Source organism: Ambystoma mexicanum, chromosome 8 (genome assembly GCF_040938575.1).
Source record: "Ambystoma mexicanum isolate Mex_15411 chromosome 8, UKY_AmexF1_1, whole genome shotgun sequence".
In the NCBI taxonomy this organism is placed as follows: Eukaryota; Metazoa; Chordata; class Amphibia; order Caudata; family Ambystomatidae; genus Ambystoma; species Ambystoma mexicanum.
Window position 1 is genome coordinate 245,653,564 of NC_090929.1, and position 15,393 is coordinate 245,668,956.

The window sequence follows — 15,393 nt, forward strand, 5'->3', positions numbered from 1 at the left end:
GTGGAGCATGTCCTGGGGCAGTATGATGCCCTCTTTGGATCGTCCCGCGCCAGCAAGGAAGGACAGGAGAGGATCTGGGCCGACTGTGTGGTTGTCATCAACGCGGAGGGGGTGGCAACCCGCGACGTCCTGAAGATCAAGAAGCGCTGGGAGGACTTGAGGTCCAGGACCCTTGTGAAGGCCCGGCGCCTCGTGGAGGGGGCCCGGGGCCGCATGAGTTCCATCCAGATGAGGGTCCTGGAACGCGTACGCCCAGCGCTCCACGGCCAGATCCTTGAGAGGGAGGCCCGTCTGGAGTTGATCGGTAAGTGTCCAAGCATTACTGTGTGAGACAGGGCATGTTGCGGTGTGCTGGTTCTATGATACTTGCCTGTATGTGTGCCATAGGCCATGTATGCATGTATGTGTGCAGGGACATCATGGTAATGCATGTGCGACCAGTGATGTCTGACCCACATGGTTGTTGCATGTGTTCAAATGCCGCATGGGGAGCCCTATGCAGATTTTGAACATGAGAGCATGCCAGTCTCTGTACCTGGACATGGGTGGGGGTGAGGGATGGGTGCTGATGCCAGGTACATATATGGTAGCCATGTCTGTGTGCCTGACCTGCGTGTCTGTGACTTGTGCATGCCATGGATGCATGACACATGTGTGTGACAATGCACAGATTCAGTGAAGCAGCCAAATTACCCTTGTATCCGCTGTGTTTGGTGTGTTTGGGGCCAGATGGATGTGACTGAGGTGAAGTGTGTGCATGTGATAGGCATGAGCCATGATGCATGTGAGTTACATATCATTGAATGTTTCAAGAGTCCATTGGACATGCATGGAAATGTCCATGGCATGCACCATGCCTGTTACTGTGTGTGTTTTGCCTGGACTGACCCATGTGTTGTGGAGGGACATGATGGAAGTGTACTTTGACAGTGGTGCTCATCTGCTATTGCTTCCTGTCTAGGGGACCATTGTACAGTGCCCTGATGCTTGTGTTCTTTGTCTCCCTCTACGCAGCGGCTAGTGAAGAAGAGGGCGGAGACGGCGCTGTGGAGCAAGGCGGCGGGGATGCCCCCACGGCTGCAGCGGAAGGGGTGGGTGAGCCCCCACAGGGGCCTGCTACGGTGGGAGACGGTGAGGAGCCATCCAGGTTGGTGGTTTGCACAGAGGAGGAGGAGGCCGCCAATGGCCACACATGGGACCTGGTGGGGGCATCCCTGCTGGTGCAAGTGGTGCAGTCCAGGGCCAGGGGCAGGAGGCAGCACAGGTCACCGTGGAGGGGCCTGTGCATGTCGCTGTCCCTGACCCTGTGAGTGCACCACCATGCACCAGCAGGGATGCCCCATCCCAGGCCCGTCCGCAGGTAGAGGGGATGTCCATGTCACCTGACTCCCCTCCACCTGCGGACGTGGGAACCCCTGGCCGTGTGGAGAAGGTCCTCATTGGGGTCACGATGCGCACGGCTGTGATTCGTGATGCCGTGCGTGCTTCCCGGGAGGACGACGCACGTCATCACGAAGTGCACCGTGCCGACGTGGCCCAATTGGGATCGGCCATGTTCGGGGGTTTTCTGCATGTGTTGTCCAATCTGGCGGCCCTCTCCTCCTCTGTGCAGGCTATACACCAGTCGTTCTCCTTGCCGTCTTCCGGCCCAGATGCCACCAGGGCCCCCTGTGGACCTGCCCCGACCAATGCAGCCAGCTCGGTGGGGATCCCATCCCTGCCACAGTTGGGAGTCGGAGGTCCAGCAGGGGTGGACAACACAGCAACTGGACCCCAGCAGGTGGAAGATGTGACAGCATCATCAGGCAGGGCACGTGCACGACGGCGTCAGTGGTTTCCATCAGCCTGGATGCCGTCGTGCTGGCAGAGGCAGTGGCGTCGGAGGCAGCAGCAGGCTCGGCGTGGGAGGCATCATGGCTCGGGGCCTTCAAGATCAGAGGGGCAGGCATCGGCCGGAGGGCAGGGCAACCCTGGGATGGTGGTGTCTTCCGTGTGGGAGCAGTTGGTCCAGCGGATAGGTGCGGAGCGGCAGCGGGCGGAAGAGGAGCGGCTCACCATGGTCAGGGCGGAGTTCTCCATGCGTCGGGCGTTGAGGCGGGCTGAGTGCCTCGAGGAAGCTCGCAGGGAGTTTGAGCTGGACATGGGGTTATCCCTGCGAGACCTCGGGGCCAGGACAGAGTCCCGCCTCCAGGACATCGACATGGAGTTCGATGATGCCCTGGCCAGCAACATCACCGAGTGAGCCGCAGGACTTGCCCGCTGCCTTTGTATATAGTTATTTAGTTAGTTAGTGTTAGGTTTCCTTTATTAATTTTTGTTTTTTTGGACCGCTCGGACAATGGCCACTTTTTTGTATATATTATTTTCATTAGGTAGTAGTAGGTTTCATTTATGGTGTTGGGCTCATGGACCCTGGAATTTACGTGTATATAGTTTGCTTTTTGAAGAAACATTTTTTTCATTAATTATTGTGTTCACCATGAGGAAATGGTTTTTCATTATTTTACTTCCACATGATTTTGCTTTGGACAACATTTGTTTTTGGATTACTTTGTTTTTTTTTATTTTTACATTTATTCTCGGACATGGACCATTTATTTTGTTATCCCCATTGTTGTATGTTTGATTTTTTTACTTATTTTTCATCTTTAATACATGTTCTTTTTAACTTTCACTTGTGGTATTTTCTCATTGGTTTCATACATGTCATGATATGGGTTTTGACATTGACTGCACCCATTGTGTATGTGTGTGTGACGGACATGTGTTCATTTACAGACTTGCCATTGGGGTTGTATCATGTAATTGCATTCACTATGTGGGTGGATGCAATCCTTGCCTGGGTGTTTGTGCTGGGTATGCTGCCCATTACTGCCATGATTGAGTATCGTCAGGACCTGGGGGCAGGGGGACATGTGTGGGTGCCTGGTGGAGGCTGCCCCTGCACTGCTGGGGGGTGGGGGTGGTGGGAGACATGAGTGGGGGCCTGGTGGAGGCTGCCCCTGCACTGCTGGGGTGTGGGGGTGGTGGGAGACATGAGTGGGGGCCTGGTGGAGGGTGCCTCTGGTGGCTGGGGTGTGGGGGTGGTGGGAGACATGGGTGGGGGCCTGGTGGAGGCTGCCCCTGCACTGCTGGGGTGTGGGGGTGGTGGTAGACATGAGTGGGGGCCTGGTGGAGGGTGCCCCTGCACTGCTGGGGTGTGGGGGTGGTGGGAGACATGAGTGGGGGCCTGGTGGAGGGTGCCCCTGGTGGCTGGGCGGTGGGGGTGGTGGGTGACATGAGTGGGGGCCTGGTGGAGGGTGCCCCTGCACTGCTGGGGTGTGGGTGTGGTGGGAGACATGAGTGGGGGCCTGGTGGAGGGTGCCCCTGGTGGCTGGGGGGTGGGGTTGGTGGGTGACATGAGTGGGGGCCTGGTGGAGGGTGCCCCTGGTGGCTGGGGGGTGGGGGTGGTGGGAGACATGAGTGGGGGCCTGGTGGAGGGTGCACCTGCACTGCTGGGGTGTGGGGGTGGTGGTAGACATGAGTGGGGGCCTGGTGGAGGGTGCCCCTGCACTGCTGGGGTGTGGGGGTGGTGGGAGACATGAGTGGGGGCCTGGTGGAGGGTGCCCCTGGTGGCTGGGGTGTGGGGGTGGTGGGAGACATGGGTGGGGGCCTGGTGGAGGGTGACCCTGCACTGCTGGGGTGTGGGGGTGGTGGTAGACATGAGTGGGGGCCTGGTGGAGGGTGCCCCTGCACTGCTGGGGTGTGGGGGTGGTGGGAGACATGAGTGGGGGCCTGGTGGAGGGTGACCCTGCACTGCTGGGGTGTGGGGGTGGTGGGAGACATGAGTGGGGGCCTGGTGGAGGGTGCCCCTGGTGGCTGGGGTGTGGGGGTGGTGGGAGACATGAGTGGGGGCCTGGTGGAGGGTGCCCCTGGTGGCTGGAGGGTGGGGGTGGTGGGTGACATGAGTGGGGGCCTGGTGGAGGCTGCCCCTGCACTGCTGGGGTGTGGGGGTGGTGGGAGACATGAGTGGGGGCCTGGTGGAGGGTGCCCCTGGTGGCTGGGGGTGTGGGGGTGGTGGTAGACATGAGTGGGGGCCTGGTGGAGGGTGCCCCTGCACTGCTGGGGTGTGGGGGTGGTGGGAGACATGCGTGGGGGCCTGGTGGAGGGTGCCCCTGCACTGCTGGGGTGTGGGGGTGGTGGGAGACATGAGTGGGGGCCTGGTGGAGGGTGCCCCTGGTGGCTGGGGTGGGGGGGTGGTGGGAGACATGCGTGGGGGCCTGGTGGAGGCTGCCCCTGGTGGCTGGGGGGGTGGGGGTGGTGGTAGACATGAGTGGGGGCCTGGTGGAGGGTGCCCCTGCACTGCTGGGGTGTGGGGGTGGTGGGAGACATGAGTGGGGGCCTGGTGGAGGGTGCCCCTGCACTGCTGGGGTGTGGGGGTGGTGGGAGACATGAGTGGGGGCCTGGTGGAGGGTGACCCTGGTGGCTGGGGGGTGGGGGTGGTGGGAGACATGGGTGGGGGCCTGGTGGAGGGTGACCCTAGTGGCTGGGGGGTGGGGGTGGTGGGTGACATGAGTGGGGGCCTGGTGGAGGGTGACCCTGGTGGCTGGGGGGTGGGGGTGGTGGGAGACATGAGTTGGATATGGGTGGGGGCCTGCTGGCAGGTGCCCCACAGTGCTGGGGGGTGGGGGTGGTGGGGGACATGAGTTGGACATGGGTGGGGGCCTGCTGGCAGGTGCCCCACAGTGCTGGGGGGTGGGGGTGCAAGGGGACATGAGTTGGTGTTCATTAGTTCAAGGAGACATGTGCCTTTGCTGGGGGGCATGCCCATGTTGGGTAGGCTGCCTGCGGGACATGACCAGGGATGCAGGGTAGTCCCCTGTGGTGTGGGCTGCCTGCAGGGGCCGTGGAGGGTGTACAGGGTACACCTGGGAGGACCCACACTGTCAAATCACATGTGGGACTCCCCGGCACCCCTGAAATACACGTACCGTGCAGAAATCGCGTGTAAAACTTCCAGCGCACCCCTGAAATACACGCGCCCAGGCTATTTGCGTGTAAAACTTCCCGCGCACCCCTGAAATACACGTGCCCAGGCTATTCGCGTGTGGAACTTCCCGCGCACCCCTGAAATACACGCGCCCAGGCTATTCGCGTGTGGAACTTCCCGCGCACCCCTGAAATACACGCGCCCAGGCTATTCGCGTGTGGAACTTCCCGCGCACCCCTGATATACACGCGCCCAGGCTATTCGCGTGTGGAACTTCCCGCGCAGCCCTGAAATACACGCGCCCAGGCTATTCGCGTGTGGAACTCCCCGCGCACCCCTGAAATACACGCGCCCAGGTTATTCGCGTGTGGAACTTCCCATGCACCCCTGAAATACACGCGCCCAGGCTATTCGCGTGTGGAACTTCCCGCGCACCCCTGGAATACACGTAGCCCGCTCCCCCAGGCCCGATCGCGTGAGGAACTTCACGCGAACCCCTGTAATACACGTATCCCGCTCCCCCAGGCCCGATCGCGTGAGGAACTTCACGCGAACCCCTGTAATACACGCGCCCAGGCTATTCGCGTTCTAAAGCCTGATTGAAATCTAGACAAAGTATTATGCTTTCCCATGAACTCCTGTATGTCTAATAGGATCAGTTGGGAGAAAACTTTTGATGAAACATCAGTCAATACAATTGGTCTAAAATTGGAGGGATTGCAGTGCAAACCCTTTTTATAAATGGGTACAATGATAGCTGTACACCAAGTAGTTGGAATTTCTCTACTCCTGAAGATGTTATCAAATTTGAGTTTTAGAACCATTGCCCAAAAGTTAGGATTCGCTTTTAAGATACATCCGGCCAAACCGCCCTTGACTCATTTATTTTCTTTATAGCATATGTTATGTCCTCAAGTGGCCAGGGGGACTTTGACATTATAGAATTAGCGTAGTCATTTTGCCTTTGTTGCTCATATCTACCCATCAATTTAAATTTCTGTTTAATATATTCCAGCCAAACTGGGGCCAATATGGCAGGTTCCTTCAGCCCTTCCATTTGCCTATTTATAGTTCTCAGTACCATCCAGATATGTGCTTTTCTTGTATGCAATGTGCCAAATAATCCTGCTGCATGTTACCCAATTGTTGTAGCTTGCCATTTTTTTCAATTTTTGCTTGATGCATTGCAAGATTAAAGGCATGTCTATGTAGATTTGGCTTGTAAACACAATTTGAATTTGAGGCAATACTTTTAAGAAGGTCCTGTAACCTAGATGTCATCAAATTTTCCAGTTGAACACTGAAGGCTAAATCAAGATTTTAGTTGGCCCAAAAAATCGGATCATTATCAATTCTACCCTTGTCGGCACTTCCTGGGATGCGTGCACGGGGCGTGTGCCTGGTGCTTTTGTTCACCTCACACATGTGACAAGGAGCGTGTCTAAGCAGCGAGGGGTGGGGCTTGGAAACACACTAGAGCAAGAACAGAAAAAAAGAAAGATCACTATAGGAACATACAGTCAGGGCAACAAGTCTGCACAGTCCTCTCAGAAGCAGAAGCTCAAAAGAACTTCAATACAGGTCCCAAATACTACGTACATTTGAAAAGTCCAAACGAGTTCAGCGCGTTACGACGCTATTACAAAACAGGCTTCCTCTTGCCTACTACTGCTCCACATGTAAGGAGTCCTCCAAAGAAATAAGGTAGTCTTCCATGCAGCAGCTCACCACGCCACGCCAGCAAACAGCACTTGCTGGCACTACACCAGTAGTATGTTTACAGTTCCAGTTAGGCCATTAACTCTGAGAAGACTGCTTTGAAAAAGCAATGGCACACACTTTAGAACAAAGTTTGATGGTAAGGCTTGAACAAGTTACCTAAAAGAGATCCGAGGGGGATATGTTTTGGGCGGGGATGGGCCAGAAGTGGGTGCGATTGGCAATAGGAAAAAGTTAATGAGTGGGTTAATACCCCAGAAAACCAACACGCTTTGTGTCCCACCTCGTATGCCATTTCAAATGAAGTTGTTTTAGCTTACAGGTCTCGCTAAAGCCAAAATTTAAAAGGACACCTTCTCTTGGCCTATTTACATCCCCCATATGGCTCCTCCCAGCTGTATAGACTGTCTTTTCAGGGCTGACCCAGGGTGATGAAACTTTAACCTGGTGGGTACACGTTGGACTTGAGACCAGTGTGCTTCCATGAAGGTTTGTCTCTTCAGCACTGTAGGCTGAGAATGTAGCAGGATGAACTTAAAGTTTACTTTAAGGGCACATTCTGGTAAGCCATGGTTTGCCTCCTGATATTGCTGTTTCGCTTCCAGGTTGTCTGTGTACTCATCCCCATTGTACTCACACTGGCCAGAGTGCTCTTCCTCATCTTTCTGTCCGGAACACTCCACTGAGTAGTAGTAGGAGATATTTCTGCCTAGATTAATGAAGGAGTAGAAATACTAGAATAATGCAGGTTTGCACTAGCAAAGTGAGGAGGCTTTCAGAGGCTGTGCTCTATCAATGTGCCCACTAATCAGCCCGAAGATGATGAAACAACACTATTCTTCCATCACCATCATCGCACTGTCGGCTTCTACTCTGGGAAAGGGAAAGTAGCTAGTCAATAAGATTGCAGACCTGCGCCACCTGCACACATAGCCCCTGATTAATGGATTATTTGCGCCAAAAAAAAACGGGATTTGTGCGCCATTCTGCCCGCAAATCCTTGTTTAACTAATGGGGATTTGCGGGCAGAATGGCACACAAATCCCATTTTTTTGGCGCAAGTAACTCGTGAATCAGGCCCTATAGTCTTTGGGCTCTAGAGATCATGCGCATGCCACCTTTGTTTGTGGGTTCCTGTGGCAGATGATTGACGATCTGCCACCTGACACTGAATGCACGTTCGTCCACAGGAAGCTGGGAAGACACTGTCTGTCCACAGAAGAGAAATTAATTATCTTTGCAGGGCCAATGCTACTTCACGACAGGAATTCTCATGTGAATCTTTGGAAAGTATAGGCTGACATAGAAAACTAGAAGGTACACCATGTGGGCAAGTGAGCAGACGCCTATGCTCATGCCGATCTGAGGTGTAGGACGGCAGCAACATCGAGTTTGCATCGATGGAGTATGCATCTCCTTTTCTTTCCTCCTCCATATTGGAACAGCATCCAGTTTTAAGCCTACATGAGAGTTTCATGCAGGAGTAACATCAAAGGATTTCAATAGAATATGGCTTGGTTTTGCACCTGTTAAAGCCAAAGAGGGTTCTATTGGAATCCCTTATAACATGGGACATTCAAAGCATAATTTGCTGTCAGGCTCTTATTTCTCTCAAAGCAGAGAGCATAAGTGCCTGATTTATGGAAAAAAGGTGCATTTACTGTGTAAAGCCTGCACGCTGAAGTGAGCAAATAAGAAAAGTGTGCAAATAAGAAAATAAGAAAATCATTGCGCTCTGCGAATTCACAGAATTTCCCATGCAAAACAACCCTATGTGCAAGGAGCGGCCGGAACGCCCGCCTCACAAAAACCACAGAAAAACCTTTGTTCCTACATTAGCCCGACCATCCAGCACTCTAGCACCTGGCAACATGTAAGTTACGAACCTCGTAACTTCTAAGTTACTAGGTGCTCGTAACTCATAAATTACGAGGTTCGTAACTTACAATTCATAAATTATGAGGTGCTCGTAACTTTTGGGGTGCACCCCCACTATTGTACATAGAGTCACCCGTATGATCAGCATTTTGCACGGCGTTTTTTCCTATGGTCCTTTGAACTGTACGCCTGCTATCATGCGGTGTATGGGGTTTGGGATTTCTGTGTGCTATTTTGCGGCCCGATGTTCCGAGTTCAAATCCATGAATAAGGTTATATTTGCGCGGCTATAGGCATGTGATTGCTTGGCCGTGTACCGTCCATCAACATGCCCACATTTTCACAAGTTCTTCCTCATTCTGCATGTACCATCCCCTATTTTGATCGAGGCGTTTTCCCGGCTCACACTCTGCATGGACTGTCGCGCAAAGTGCTCGTCGACTCCAGAGATGTGGCGGGCCTGAGCAAACTCCAAATCCCAGGAATGTCCTGCACAGGCACTTCCATGAATCGAGGGACAGGGATAAGTGTGTAGATTGACATGCAAATCCCTGATTTTCCACGCAAATATTTCCATGAATCGCCCCCTAAGTGAAGAGCGAAGGCAATTTCACCAAGACGTACACTTCACTCCTTTTTGTGAGTGATGAAAATTGTATGCAGGGCACAACATCGCATGCGTGAAACGTTGGTGATCCTCTGCATGCAATTTGCACATTTTGTAAAATTAACCCCAATGCTTTTATTGGCACATAAGCATTTTGAATGAGAAAGAGGCGATGACTGATGGGAGTTCAATGTAGCAGCAGGTTAAGAAAGGACGTAGAGGCCTATAGATTATAAGGGAGGTATAGATAAAAGGAGAGGGTCTGTGAGCAAACGGGCAGACAGATGCATGCCCTTTAACTGGAACCAAGGCTGCATGACCTAATTTACTGAGTACTTAGGCGCAGTCTACTAGGTAATGTGCCCTAAGTGCACAAAACAGGAGCCTTTAAATGCTCAAGACATCAGATATTGAGAGGAGAGGGGAAGACATGGAGTACGTTGAATTTATTCTCAAGGTCTGGTCATGGAAAGCCCTCTGCTCCTAAGGAGACAAAACGCAGTGATCTGTCTCCAAGGCTGCTGTTGTTTTCTTGAGTGTTGGCCTACATTACTGGCCACATTTTTCTTGCCACAGGCCACAGACACACAGATAGGGCCTTAGGGCAGTGGATGCTGGGAAGGACGCGTTTGTTAGCCACACTGGTTGTTGCTGGAGGTGCATTATTCGCTAGCTCGGATTAGTACTTTGTTGTGCTGTATTTTGATACTTGTTTTTACTGTTTTTAAACCGTTTTGGCACCTTGCTTATTTTAGAGTGTTCGGGCCTCATTACGAATCAGGCGTTAAGGGGTTAACGGCGCCGTAAACGGCGCCGACCCTTAACGCCTGATTACAGGGTCCGTTAGCGCCATGGTGATATTAACGCCTGCTTTTTGCAGGCGTTAAAATCCATGGCACTAAGGGACCATGGTGCTAATTACGCCACCGTAATTTACGGTGGCGTAATTAGCGCCTTCCCCACTCCCATTATGCCCTATGGGGCAAAAATGGGAATGGGGAAGGGTAAAATGGGAAATGGGAATTTACCGCCCCACTCACCTTGGAATGGGGCGGTAAATCCGCCATCCATCATGGTGTAAACTTAGTTTACACCATGGTGGTAAGGGTACGACCGAGGCGGTAACTTACCGCCTGGGTCGTAATGAGGCCCTTCAACTTGATAGTTGCATATTTGCATATTTTCATTCACTTAGCTTTTCTTGACATATTTCCCACGGAATACATTTAAAAAAAACTAAAATTAGAAACTTCACCTTCCAGGAAGTTTTGCTTCAGGATAAGATTTTAGATCCTAGAAGGTGCGTTAGCATCAGCGCGTGTGTTAGGCACACTGGTTGTCCTTGTAGGTGCATTAATTTTATGCTAGTATTAGTACTCAGTTGTGTTGTATTTTTTGCACTTTTAAAACTGTTTCTAAACAGTTTTTTCACCGTTGCTTATTTTAGTCTTCAACTTAATTGAGGCACACGTGCATTCATGCAGCCTTTCTTGCCGCGTTTCCCACAGATTACATTACAACAAAAACAATTAGAAACACCATTGTACAGGAAGCTTTGTTATGCTATGTTATGTTATCAGTTTTATATAGCGCTGACGCTGATGAAGGATACAACACAAAAAAGCAGGTGTGAGTCACAAAAGGGATCTAGAACACCAGAAATGGTTTACCTTGACGATGGAACACTAGGTAATCTTTAATGGAGTGGATAGAAAATGGAAGAGTATTCCAAAGGGTGGAAGCTGCAATGGACAATGCGCGTCCCCCACAATGGAACCCAGGCACCTGAATGCACAAGGCATCTGTAAAACAGAGAGATCCGGCAGGAGCACAGGGTTGAAATGTATCCTGTAGAAATCCCACGTCATGTCCATAAAAGGCAGGGTGGACAATGCTGAGAGTTTTAAATGTAATTCTGCCAGCCACAAGGAGCTAGTGAAGCCCATGTAGAGTGGGGGAAATATGTGCATGATACGTGGCACCAGGGGCCATTCTAGCAGTGGAATTCTGGAGAACTTGAAGCCAGTGGAGTAGGAATACGGGTTGTGCAAGATAAAGAGAAATGCAGTAGTCAAGATGACCAAATACCACAGATGCAACTACAGGCACACAGAGATTGGAGGGCAGGAAAGAGAGAACCTTACGATGGACCTTGAGTTTAAGTGACCAGTCTGACATACCAAGCTAATTTGGGCCCCAATAGACAGAGAGGCCTTGATCGTAATGTGCAGGTCTTTCACAATGGTCACATAAGAGGGAAATAGTCCAAGTGACGCAAAAGGGGGCAGAAATCTGTGGTCCAAAGAGCATAGATTCAACCACCAATACCTCAGATCTTTCACCATTGAGCTGCAGCCAATTGAGGCTGCCCACTGACTCATGGCAAACACAAAGTCTTGTGGTCGCTTCTGTTTGTTGGAGATCAAGATGGACCACCATATGTGTGTCGCCTGCATATATGCAACACTGAAAACTGTGAGGATGAATCAATTTAGTAAGAGGCTGCACATGAATATTAAATAATATGGTGGAAGGAGCCGAACCCTGGGGGACATTACAGGTGACTGAGACAGGGACCGATTGAAAAGGAGGAAGAGATAGCGACTCAGAGTGGTCCATGAGGAAAAGAGTGAAACCAAGACAGAACCTGTCTGGTGATGCCCACCCCAGCCAGATTCCCAAGCAGGATCGTGTGGTCGGTGGTATCAAATGCTGCTGAAAGATCTAAAAGAATCAGAACGCCCACCTCCACTGTCAGCCAGACTGGCTTGGTCATCAACCACTGAGACAAGCTTTGACTCAAAGACCTGATTGGATAGAGTTGATAAAATAAATGCATTCAAGAGAAGAAGAAAGAACAGGGGTGACAAGACCTTCAAGTACTTTCATACAAAATGGAAGCATTGGAATAGGTTGATGGTTAGCAGGAGCGGAGTGGTCAAGTGAGGGATCTTTAAGCAGTTTGATCACCAGGCTGGGTTTATGTTATGAAAAAAAGAGCCAGCTGAAAACAATTGATTAACTGCTGATGTCATAAGTGGGGCCAGCCAACTGGCCATCGATTTAAAGACCCAGATGGAAATAGGGTCAAGAGGCGAAGCAGACTAACGACGATTGCTCAAAAGAATGATGACGGTGCAGAAAACAGGTAAAATGTATCGTACAGCGGGAGGCTGAGCACAGTCCATGGTACTTTGACATCCAGACAGGTGGGCAACAATATTACCACGGATTAACAACATTTTATTGGTGACTAAGGAGGAAAAAGAGTAGCAAAGCAACTGCGAAAAAGGGGATAAATTGTGTGAAGAAGGATAAGATGAAAGAGACTGCACCACTTTAAATAACTCTTTATAGAGTTGGTGACATAATTGCATTTAGCAGTTAGAATGGCCTTGTGATAAGGAGAAGTGGCAGTCTGATCCAAAGATTTGGCAAGTGGGCAATAATGTTGATGCCATTTGCATTCCACTTGATGGCGGAGAAGACAAAGGTAAACCAATGTTGGGAGGGATGTCCCTGAGGTGTAATGAGCTTCAGGGGTGCTGAATGATTAGCTGCATTCAAGAAAGTTGAGGACAGAAATTTAAAATCAATGTTGAAATCAGAGGGAAGGGAGTGGCAGGCAGTCTCAATAAAAGTCAAGATTTCCAACGGTGCAACATTCTGCCACTGTCAGCCCTTCATGCAGGGTCGGCAGGGGGTGGATCCCAATGCCGGAAGCGTCATGGAAAAAGGGATAATGAAATGGTCAGACCGAAGCACTCAAATGGGCGTCTAGACTTTAATCAAGATGGCGGGAGCAAAGAGCAACTCAAGTTTGGTCAAGCTTTGCTTCAGGAAGCAGATTTAAGAGCATGACAGGCATGTTTACATGTTGTTGCAATCGTTAGACTCACTGGTTGTTGCTGTAGGAGAATTATTTGACAGCTAGGATTAGTACTCTGTTCTGCTGTATTTTGAGACTTTTTTTAAACAGTTTTTAAACCGTGTTTACACTTTTGCTTATTTTAGAGTGTTCAACTTAATTGTGGCATACTTGCATTCACACAGACTTTCTTGTCGTGTTTCCAATGGATTACATTTAAAAAAGGAAAATTACAAATGTATTCTTCCAGGAAGCTTTACTTCAGGAAGCATATTTAAGAGCCTACCAGGAGCGTTAACGCCGGTGCGTTTGTTAGACACACTGGTTGTCGCTGGTTGTATCTGGGATGCGTTGGGCTATTGTGAGCTGCACAGACCTCAGCTACTGTCTCGTTTTATTATTCGTACACATTGTCATTATACTTAAGCACTGTTTTGGTTCCTTGCACATCAATTTGTTGTCTCTGGGTGTGCCATTCAGGTTCCCACCCAGTTAACATTCTCTAAATTTGTCAAGTCCATTTTTTTCCTCTTGTATGTACATCAATAGACTTCCGCAGCAGATCAGTGAGTGTCTTACCTTGGAAAACAGAGCTTCACAGGCCACTGCCTTGATTAATTCAAGGTTAGACTACTGTACCAGCCAACTTGCTGGCATGTCTAAAGCCAATCTCTAGAAATTGCAGATCACGCAAAATGGTGCTGCTAAGGGCAATCACAGGCTAAGAAAATGGGATAATGTAATTACACTGCAGTGCTTGCGTCTTTCGTTGCCCATGCACCACCAAATTCAGCATAAAGTACTTTCACTGATACACAAATGTACTGGGGGCACTGTCCCTCAATACCTGAATCAACTTCACACCAAAGGTCCCACGAGAACCCCACACTCAAATGATAGACTTCTTCGTATCCAACCTCGTTATAAACTTACTAAATACAGAGCTACTACCTTCGATGCTTGGGCACTTAAAGTATGGAATGAGCTTCCTGCTTCCCTTCGTGATCCTTCTGGTTCATCTAGATCCAAAAAGGACTTGGAAGACATCTTTTCAATAAAGGGATAGATTATGATAGATTAATTGTCCCACTATCCCGGCTTGTGCATGTTTTGTCTTTCATTTTGTGTCTTGTGAGCGCGCTGATGCCTTTGGGTGTGCAGCACTTTATAAATATTGGAATAAATGCATTAAATAAATAAATAAATGGACTTTAGGGTCTATGAAGACTGCATTCATATGTGTATGCATCTATTGAAACTGAATGACATGAAAACATACCTTAAAGCACTTCACTGCCTTCCACTAGAGTCACGGAAAGTCACTCTACCTCAGTCACAAAGCATACTGGTCCAAAGATCTCATTATCCCCAAAACATCCATCCGTGTTGACCCCCAAACAGCAAACCTCTGTTAGACACCCCCATTCAACTATACCTCACTTGCTGAAACAAGAAACCTTTCAATTATTTATGCATGGGAGTAGGTTGCTTGAAATCCAAGGCCCCCGACTTCGTAACACATGTTATCTATGTGAAAGAGCAGCATCCAACTACCTACGATTCTAAAAACACTTGCAAATAAAGGTTTTCCCGACAACCATTCTATTACAGCCAGGAGGACAAAGGCATGAACTGCACAAAACATAAATGTAGATATTACACACTGTTGGCCAGACTCAAGCTACCTAGAAGTGCTACTCAATGATTATTTTGTGGTACATTCAGGCAGTGAGAAATGGATATTAGCCTGGAGATCTTGCATACAACCCAGCTCCTCTGCAACTATTTATAATCACTGTTTGTTGATTAGATGTTGTCATATGTGAACCAGAGAAGATAAAACAATAATTAAACAAGTACATATGTTTCTGGGCAAATCATCATTAAATGTATCCCCGTAGGTAACATGTATGTATCTGAGACGACTTGTTATAGAGGTCAAAGGCTGAGATTCAGTAGTTAAAACTGGTTTTCCAGCTTTGAAGTGAAATATTATGAATTGCAACAACCCCCTGACCTAGCTACCCCTAAAGGTGAGTAGCACCTGTGTCTCTGTACCCATCCCAGATACATTGGGCCTCATTACGACCCAGGCGGTAAGGGTTTTACGGCGGCGTAAACAGCGCCGACCCTTACCGCCTGAGTACGAGGTCCCTTAGCGCCATGGCGGATTTAACACCTGCTTTTAGCAGGTGTTAAAATCCATGGCGCTAAGGGACCATGGAGTTAATTACGCCACCGTAATTTACGGTGGCGTAATTAACGCCTTCCCCACTCCCATTATGCCCTATGGGGCAAAAATGGGAATGGGGAAGGGTAAATGGGGATTGGGGACTTACCGTCCCGCCAAGG